The sequence below is a fragment of the Balaenoptera borealis genome, assembly GCF_965194805.1.
Source record: "Balaenoptera borealis genome assembly, contig: HAP1_SCAFFOLD_477, whole genome shotgun sequence".
Lineage (NCBI taxonomy): Eukaryota > Metazoa > Chordata > Mammalia > Artiodactyla > Balaenopteridae > Balaenoptera > Balaenoptera borealis.
Genome location: NW_028123720.1, coordinates 219,955 through 228,873, shown reverse-complemented (window position 1 = coordinate 228,873; position 8,919 = coordinate 219,955). Strand labels below are relative to the sequence as shown.

Here is an 8,919-nt window from a genome sequence, read left to right as displayed (position 1 = left end):
GTGAGAGCCTTGGGTGCACCTGAGGTAGCTCAGGGCGAGGAGGCACCAGGTGGAACAGCAGAGAAGCCACAAGGCTCATCTGGGAGGGCCTTCTGGGGGAGGTGGCCCAGGGAGTCATCTCTGCCCCTCGCTGACTCCTGGGAATTCTTGGACATGTGGCTCCCTGTCTCTGAGCCTTGGTTTCCTCATCTGTTGAACGAATGAGTAAGGTTCTATCTAGTGAAGCTCCAGGGAGTGCTCACCCCAGGCGAGGGGTGATAATTTTCAATTTGCCTCTGCGTCCCCCATCATTTGTCTCCTGCCTTCCACCCCCGTCTGAAGGGCAGGCCCAACCTGTCCTGAGCCTCCTGGCTAAGGCCAGAGGGGCACCTTACCCTTTGGAGAGAGGGCAGATTAGGGAGGAAACTCCCAGTTTTCAGAGCAGGGTAACTGAGGAGTAAGGAAGCTTCTGGAAGGCCTTCACTTAAGAAGGGCCCATTGAGGGCAGCAAGTGAGGAATATTCGGGAGGCAGGGCCAGGGCCTGAGGCAGACCCCGGGGCCACCTGGGGCACTCTGTGGAGCCCCGTGCCATGATGCCCACCTGCCCTGCCAGGCCACTGGTGTGGGTGGGTCCTCCCTTACTTCTGGTCCCTTCTCTGTTTCCAGGACAGAACTGTACCTGCACCAGCTGGCAGACAGCAGCTCCTTCGGCATGGGCGTGTGGCCTAAGGTAAAGAGGAGGTCCTTCTGGGTGTGAGTGGGTGTCTGTGTCCCCATGGCCAAGATGGGCGGGTCCCCTGTGTGGCTCGTCCCTCTGCCACTGGGGTGAGTAGTTGGCAAGGGTTGGTCACGTGGGGGAGGCAGGGTTGCCTTTATGGGGCCTGGGCTTGTCAGGGAAATGAGTCTTGTGCTAATAAAGGGAACCAGGAGGTGGTTTGTGTAGAGGTTAGGGCGTGGTCTCCGGGACAGGCTGTCTGGGTTCAAACCCCGGCTCTGACACTTACTGGATATGAGACCTCAGGCATGGACCCTAGCCTCTCTGAATGTCTGTGTCCTCTTCGGTAAAATAACAACAGAACGGGCGGGCAGGCTGAGGGGAGGACAGAGCGTGGCACGGCCTGCCCGCCTGGGCCACGGGGAGAAGGTCGGGGCGCCGCCCGCGCCCTCGTTCCGCTGCCTGGCGTCCTTTGTGGAGGGAGGGCTCCCAAGGAGCTCAAAGGCCAGGGAAGGACACACGGGACGGTCCAGAGCCACCCTACCGCTCCAGTGGTGCAGCACCCTCTCTGAATTCCTACTGCCACCAAAACACTTCCCTAAGGCCTTTGGGAAGAATTGCTAGGACCCAGGAAGGCGGCCCCTTGCTGTGGTCCAGACTTCAGCAGCTGCCGATGACCAGAGGGAGCCAGCCGGCTGGCCGTGAGCAGGAGGACAGGACACGGGGACAGGGACAGCCACAGCCGGGCTTCCCGCAGCTGTGCCCACCGCCAGAACCAGCTCCAGCCAGTCACAGCCCCCGAGATGCCAAACAGTGATGGGCGAGAGGCCGGCAGGAAACTGACACCCCCTCACTGGAGAGCCTGCCCGGTCGGGGTGCGGGGCACCATCCCCGTCTGAACTCACCCCACAGCTCAGCCGTCTCCCAGTGACCCAGACGCGTCACCACGGCCCCAGGGCTGATCCCCGACCAAGGTCAGAACTCCCCCCAGTGTGACGGCCCCCATGCCACTCCTGTGGTGGAAGGGACGGCAGGCAGAGACCAGGAGTAGAGTCTTTTTTATTAATGGCTGCGTTTTCAAAGAACCGTTTTGTTACCAGGAAAGCTCCCCAGGAAGGGATTGCATTAGTGCAACAAGGGGGAGCCTTGATGCCAGGCTTTCCAGACACTTCCAGGTGGAGACTTTTGGCCTAGGCCGGCCGCCGGGGACTAGGGGGCTGGGAGGACACACGGCCCCTCCCCCGCCCCGACGGGGCGCTAAGGCACCCGGCCCGCCCGGGGGGGCAAAACCCCGTGCCGTCAGCAGGCCGGCGGCTTGCAGCCCTCAACCTGCAGCCCTTTGCTCAGGAGGAAGGCGTCCTGCATGGGGTCACAACCCAGGAAGAGCTTCACCATGCCCTTGGCATCCTCGGAGCCCCCTGGCCTCAGAATGCAGCTTCTGTAGTCCATGGCAACCTGAGGAGAGGGGGCGGGGCTGCAGGAGGGTGGAGCACCCCCTTCACGGAGGGTGTGGGTGTGGCCACCTCTGCTGTGACTCAACAAAGGGCAGGGGAGCAGGGGGTTCTGGGCAGGGCCCTCAGAGCCTGGCAGGCCCAGGCGGGCGGCACAAGCATCTAGGCCCAGGCCAAGGACCTCCGTGTTGGTCTGCACGGCAGGCCGGCCTCTCACCTTGCCACTCAGGACGCCCTCCTGCTTGAAACGAGTGTGTGGACCGTGTCCGCGGAGTACACCTCGCTGCACAGGTAGCCATAGGACTGGGCGTCGTAGCTTCCTGCCAGGTGGCCGAAGGTCGCAGGCAGGTGGGTCCCTGGGACACACGTGGAGAGGCTCCTGCCCAGCCCCCTGGCCGCTCCGTGCCCCTTCCCCAGAGCCCAGAGCTTGGGGCCTCAAAGCAGCCCTGTCTGAGTCCCCTGCCACTAGAGGGAGTATTGGCCCAACACTTCTAGAAAACGGGGACCTTGCGGGCAACTCAGTGGAGGGACACAAATCAATCTTTGCCGACTTTCTGCTGAAGCTCACGAGGGTTCACCCCTAAGCCTCTTACAGGGACAGCTGCCCGAGGCTCCGAGGGATGAGTCAGGGCTCGCCCTCCAGCACGGGGAGAGCGCGGGTTAAAGCGCTCACGAGGGAGTGAACTGCGTCTCCGCACCGACACGCACGGGCAAACCTCGTCGACGCGTTCCGTCCGGGGTATGAAGCCCTCTCCTGCCTCTTCCAGGCTCTCCAGAAAGCACGTGCAGATACGCCCAGCCCACCCTCGGACTCCGCGGGCCACAGCTGGAGGGACCAGCCCAGGAACCCAGGCAGGAAGAGGCCAGAGGTCAGCGAGCCTCGACCAGAGCCCGTCAGTCGGTCCCCCTTCACACACCACCAGAGGATCCTCTTGACCTGGGCAGTAGCCGCCAACCGACCGCTAAGGTGGGCCCGGCGTGCGCTTGGCTACCTGGCGTGGCTGGGACCCCGAGGATCTCCTGGCAGAGGCGGGCATTGTCCTAGGCCGGGTCCGAGGGCGTCTGCGTGTGCAGGGCCTGGTCCACCTTGGCCAGGACGATCTGGCGCAGGTTGAAGAGGCCTGGAGGGCGGGAGGAAGGAGACGGGGGCGCTGGCACTGTGTCCAGGCCGCGCTTTCCAGCCGGGCGGTCCGGGAGCCCCTTTCCTTTCCCTCGGCCCGGCCGCACGGGGGTTGGCCAGCCGGGACTTGATGAGCTTGTCCAGCAGCTCCTGGGGGACGGCGCTGCTCGTGCCCCGCCGAGACTGGCAGCAGCGCCAGGGCTTCACAGGGCGCGGCGCTCCCGGCCCCAGAGCCTACCCTCTGGTTCTCATCCCCGGCTGTCACCAGAGTCGCAGGCAACGTGCCCTTCTTTTCGTTTGTCTTTTTTCCGGCCCTCGACCACGCAAAGGTGTGAAGCCCTGCCACTCGCTGCCACGTGGATGCACCGTGAGAACACGGTGCTCAGCGAGAGAAGTCAGACACAGAAGGACACACAGGGTGTGACCCCACTGAGGGGAAACGTCCAGAACAGGTAGATCCACAGAGTCAGAGTGGGTTCCTGGTTGTCAGGGACAGGGGAGGGGAGGGAATGATAACTAAGGGCGTGAGGGACCTTTTTGGGGTGAGGGAAATGTTCCAGAACAGGGCAGTAGTGACGGCTGCACAGCTCAGTAAAGTGTCCCCACGCGCTCCGGTTGCAGTCTGTGAGAGCATCGCTCTCAGGACGAAGGGCTGACTGCAGGAAGACTGAACGAGCACTGGGTCCTGGGCCCAGACGCTCATCTGGGGACCCCCCCCACATTGGGAAGTCACTGGGACTTGCTGAGCCTCCACCGAGACTGGCAGCAGCCCCAGGGCCTCACAGGGCGTGGTGCTCCCGGCCCCAGAGCCTAACCTCTGGTTCTCATCACTCATCACTCACCAGCCTTGCATGCAACGTTCCTTTCTTCTATTTTGTCTTTTTTAAAGGCAACTCTTGAATACCTGTATTTAACATGCAGGGAACCAGTCCTGACTCCTTGATCTGGGACTTCCAGCCTCCAGAGTCTCGAGGACATCCACTTCCGTTGTTTACGCGCCCAGTGCGTGGGGTTTGATGATGGAAACTGACACCGAGGGCGTCTCCTCGTGCGGGGTGACATCAGCGGAAGAATCCCGTGGCGAGGGCCTGCCTGAGGACCACGGGAGAGCCCGGGCCCTCCCCGCCCCCTGCCTTCAGCCCCTCGCCCGCACCCTCCTGGGAGCGGAGCTGGTGCATCGCTTGCCAGAACTCATGGAAGTAGGTCTCCAGCTCATCATGCTGGAACAGGGAGGGCGGGTTGGGCGTAGGCTTGGTGAAGTTGGCCACCATGGCCGCGATGGCAATCTGGCGCCTCCCGTCCTGCTGCAGGCAGCCCGGCTGCAGGCCAAAGCAGGCCATGTGCCCGGACTTCCCTTCCCTGGGGAGGGACGCGGGTGAGGCCCCGCTACCACAGAGGAGCCCCGGCCCACGGCCGACAGGTTCTCCCACGCATGCACCGAGGGTAGAGGTCCAGGTAGAACTTGCTGATGGATGACCTTGCCCGAGGCCGCGTCCCGGACCGTGTAGAGCCTCACATCTTCATCTTCGTGACGCATGTTGGCGCCTTCCTCCAGGTCGAAGGTCAGCCCCAGCAGCTCCTGGGAGATGCCCAGCCGCCCGCGCGTGACCACCTGCATGGGGAAGGACTCATTGAGCAGGTACTGGTCCACGTGGTAGCGCGTCTCCTCCCCCTGGTTCATGTAGTAGCGCAGGTCCTAGACGTTGATGGGCCCATCAAAGTGCAGGCCCCGCCTCTGGCACTCAGCCTTCTTTAGCTCCAGGATCACGGCCGCTCCTGCTCCCCGAGGGGCTTCAGCTTCTGGGCCAGCTCATCTGCGGGCGGAGGGGAGAGGCTCAGCTATGTCCCTGTGGCAGCCGCCCAGCCGCCCCCCACCCCACGCCCCTCGAGGCAGAATGAAGGGTTGGGGAAGGCAACCCCCAAGGGCTGACACAGTGGGGTCTCAGGCAGCACCACGTCCAGTCAAGGTCCACCTGACCCCCGTCCCCACTGGGACTCGGGGAGGCGGGGTTACCTAGGAAAGTGGCCACCACCTGGCTGGTCTTGGCCATGTTCATCTCCAGCACAGAGTCGGCACGCGTGCTGAATCCCAGCAGGCGGGACTTCTGAGCCTGCAGCCTTACCAGCTCCCCGAGGATCGCGCAGTTCTCCTGGAACCCAGAGACAGCCAGCGCTGGGGACCGTGGGCCACGCCCTCCCCACAGGCCCCGGGCCAGGTCTCTGTGGGTGGGAGGGCTCTCAGGCCACTGGCGGGCACAGCCAAACCCCCTCCCTCCTCCTCCTGGCCTGGATTTCTAGACACTTTGGTGCTGTCCTAACATGTGGTCTTTATGAACACAGGTCCTTTTGGAACCAGAAACGGCGTGAACCATGATGAGCTCTAAGGCCAAGGGCAGGAAGAAATGTGACCAGGCTCTCCAGGAGCCACCCAGGGGCCTCCCCGGGCTCAACAATACAAACTTGGCTGCCGTGCAGACAGCAGCTCATCCCCACGGCGCCCGAACACCCAGCCCCTGGACGGCGAGAGACCTGTTGCTGCAGGTGCCCCGTGGTTGGCTGGTGAGGCCTGGCCCCAGGCGTACGCCACCTTCTCTGGGGCCACCTCTCTGGGTCTGCGGTGGGGTTCTCCTGGGAGCCCCCAGTCACCACAGGACCAACGTGGCCTGTCTGCAGCCCAAGAAGGTGGGGACACAGGTCTGTCCCCCGTGGACATCACCCGCGAGGCCGAGCAAGCACCAGTGGTGTCTGCGGGGAAGATGAAGGGCTCATGCACAGCCCCCATCTACTGAAGATGCTAAACGGGAGAAGCACAGACTGCAGCCACATGCGGTATGGACCAAACGCAAGTGTCCTTGCAGGAACCGATGTCTGAATGTCGAGGCTGTTCCCGGGCCACAGTGAGAAGGCCCAGGCCCCACGCAAGGCACAGAGAGGGGATGGGGGGAACATCTGCGAATCTGAGCTCATCGGGCATCACCCCAGAAGGAGAGGGAGAGAGCCAGAAGGAGATACGGAGGGAGAGGGAGAGAGAGGGAGGTACAGACGTCTCTCCTTTCCCTGGGGGTTCTCTAGTGCAGCCAAGCCTGAAAACCACTGCATTTCGGGAGATGGGTCCTCGTGGAAAAGTTAAATAGTAGCTCATGGCATTATCGACACATATTAAAATGGCCCCAAATCTTGGGGAGTCAGGGAGGGGAGCTGGCGGCTGCCTCGTAAACGAGGAGAGATTGGGCGTCAGAGGAGGTGCCTGCCTCCACCACCTCCGCCGCCGCCGCCCCCCCCAGGGCCCCGCAGACTTCATCTCCCAGCTGTGGTCCTGGGCTGGAAGGCAGCGGGGAGGTCAGGCCGTCCCAAGCATCAACGTTGACTTCAGGGCTGATCTGAAAGGCGCCTGGTGTTTGTTGAAGCAGAAAAAAGAGAAAGCAGTGGGCAGAGGATGGGAGGGGGAGGGAGCCCCCATCAGCCCTTCTCCCTGTCTCCCTCTCTGTCTCCCTCCCTCCCTCCCTCCCTCTACCTCCCTGCCTCTCACTCTCCCTCCATCTCTCCCTCTGCCTCTCTCCCTCCCTCTCTCCCTCCCTCTCTCCCTGTCCCTCTTGCCCTGTCCTGTCCCTCTCTCCCTCCCTCCATCCCTGTCTCTCTTTCCCTGTCCCTCTCTCCCTCTCCCTCTATCCGTCCCCCCTCCCTTTCCCCGTTTCCATCTCCCTCTCTGCCTCCCTCTTTCCCTGTCCCTGTTTCCCTGCTCTGCTCTCCCTCTCCCTCTCCCTCTTTCCCTCTCCCTCTCTCCCTGTCCCCCTTTCCCTGTCCCTGTTTCCCTGTTCCGCTCTTCCTATACCTCTTTCCCTCTCCCTCTCTCCCTCTCGTGCTCCCTCTCCCTCACCCTCTCCCTCCACCTCCTTCCCTCTCCAGAGAGGGAAGGAGGTGGAGGGAGAGGGACAGGGAGCAGGAGAGGGAGGGGGGAGAGGGAGAGAGGGATAGAGGGAGGGAGAGGGACAGGGAGCAGGAGAGGGAGGGGGAAGAGGGAGAGAGTGATGGAGGGAGGGAAAGACAAAGACATCTCTCCCTCCCTCCCTCTATCCCTCTCTCCCTCTCTCCCTCCCTCTCTCCCTCTTCCTCGCTCCCTCTCCTCCCTCTCCCTCCGTCTCTCCATCTCCCTCACTCCCTCCCAGAGACAGAGAGACGAAGAGGCAGAGACAAGGGAGAGGGAGAGAGGGAGAGGGAGAGAGAGGGGGAGAGAGGGAGAGACGGAGAGAGGGAGAGAGAGAGAGGTCTCTTCCTCCCTTTCCCTCTCTCCTCCTTCTCTCCCTCTCTCCCACTCTCCCTCTTCCCTCTCCCTCCCTCCCCCCTCCCTCTCTCCCTCTCCCCCTCTCCCTCGTCTCTCCCTCTCCCTCCATCTCTCCCTCTCTGGGAGGGAGTGAGGGAGAGGGAGAGACGGAGGGAGAGGGTGAGACAGAGGGAGGGAGAGGGAGAGAGGAAGAGAAAGGGCGAGGGAGGGAGAGGGAAGGAGGACGAGACGTCTCTCCCTCTCCGTCTCCCTCCCCCTCCCTCTCTCCCTCTCCCTCCCTTCCTCTCCCTCTCCCTCTCCTAGAGGGAGGGAGGGAGAGGGAGAGACAGAGGGAGAGGAGAGGGGGAGTCGGAGAAGGAGGTAGGGAGAGGGAGAAGGCGAGAGGGTGCCTGCTTCCCTCTCTGTCTCCCTCCCTCCCTCCCTCCCTCTCCGTGTCCCTGTCTCCCCCCTCTCCCTCTCCCTCTGTCTCTCCCTCTCTGGGAGGGAGAGAGGGAGAGGGAGAAGGAGGGAAAGTGATGGAGGGAGGGAGAGGGAGAGAAGGAGGGGAGAGGGAGAGGGAGGGAGGAAGAGAGCTCTCCCTCTCTCCCCCCTCTCTCTCCCCCTCCCTCTCTCCCTCTCCCCCTCTCCCCCTCTCCCTTGTCTTTGCCTCTCCCTCCGTCTCTCCCTCTCTGAGAGGGAGTGAGGGAGACGGAGAGACGGAGGGAGAGGGAAAGGGAGGAGAGGGAGGGAGGGAGGGAGAGACGTTTCCTCCCTCCCTTTCCTCCCTCTTCTCCCTCTCCTTCTCCCTCTCCGTCTAACTCTCCCGCTCCCTCCATCTCTCCATCTCCCTCACTCCCTCCCAGAGGGAGAGGGGAGGGAGAGAAGGAGAGGGAAAGAGGAGAGGGAAGAGGGAGAGGAAAGAGGCAGAGGAAAGAAGCAGAGGGAAGAGGCAGAGAGGGAAGAGGGAGAGAGGGAGAGGGAGAGAGAGGGGGAGAGAGGGAGAGACGGAGAGAGGGAGAAAGAGAGAGGTCTCTTCCTCCCTTTCCCTCTCTCCTCCTTCTCTCCCTCTCTCCCACTCTCCCTCTTCCCTCTCCCTCTCTCCCCCCTCCCTCTCTCCCTCTCCCCCTCTCCCTCGTCTCTCCCTCTCCCTCCATCTCTCCCTCTCTGGGAGGGAGTGAGGGAGAGGGAGAGACAGAGGGAGGGAGAGGGAGAGACAGAGGGAGGGAGAGGGTGAGACAGAGGGAGGGAGAGGGAGAGAGGAAGGGAAAGGGCGAGGGAGGGAGAGGGAAGGAGGGCGAGACGTCTCTCCCTCTCCGTCTCCCTTCCCCTCCCTCTCTCTCTCTCCCTCTCCCTCTCCTAGAGGGAGGGAGGGAGGGAGAGGGAGAGACAGAG

At 62.9% G+C, this 8,919-nt stretch overlaps 1 pseudogene across 1 annotated transcript; it reads right to left on the bottom strand.

Annotated features, from left to right (window-relative positions):
* Positions 1-1,994: 1,994 nt before the first annotated feature.
* Positions 1,995-5,443, bottom strand: LOC309621468 (thimet oligopeptidase-like; annotated as a pseudogene). Its single transcript has 7 exons — positions 5,281-5,443; positions 4,705-5,080; positions 4,430-4,625; positions 3,374-3,425; positions 3,139-3,267; positions 2,364-2,502; positions 1,995-2,150 (listed from the first exon to the last, which is right to left on the bottom strand). The product of its transcript is annotated as a thimet oligopeptidase-like (transcript).
* Positions 5,444-8,919: the final 3,476 nt, after the last annotated feature.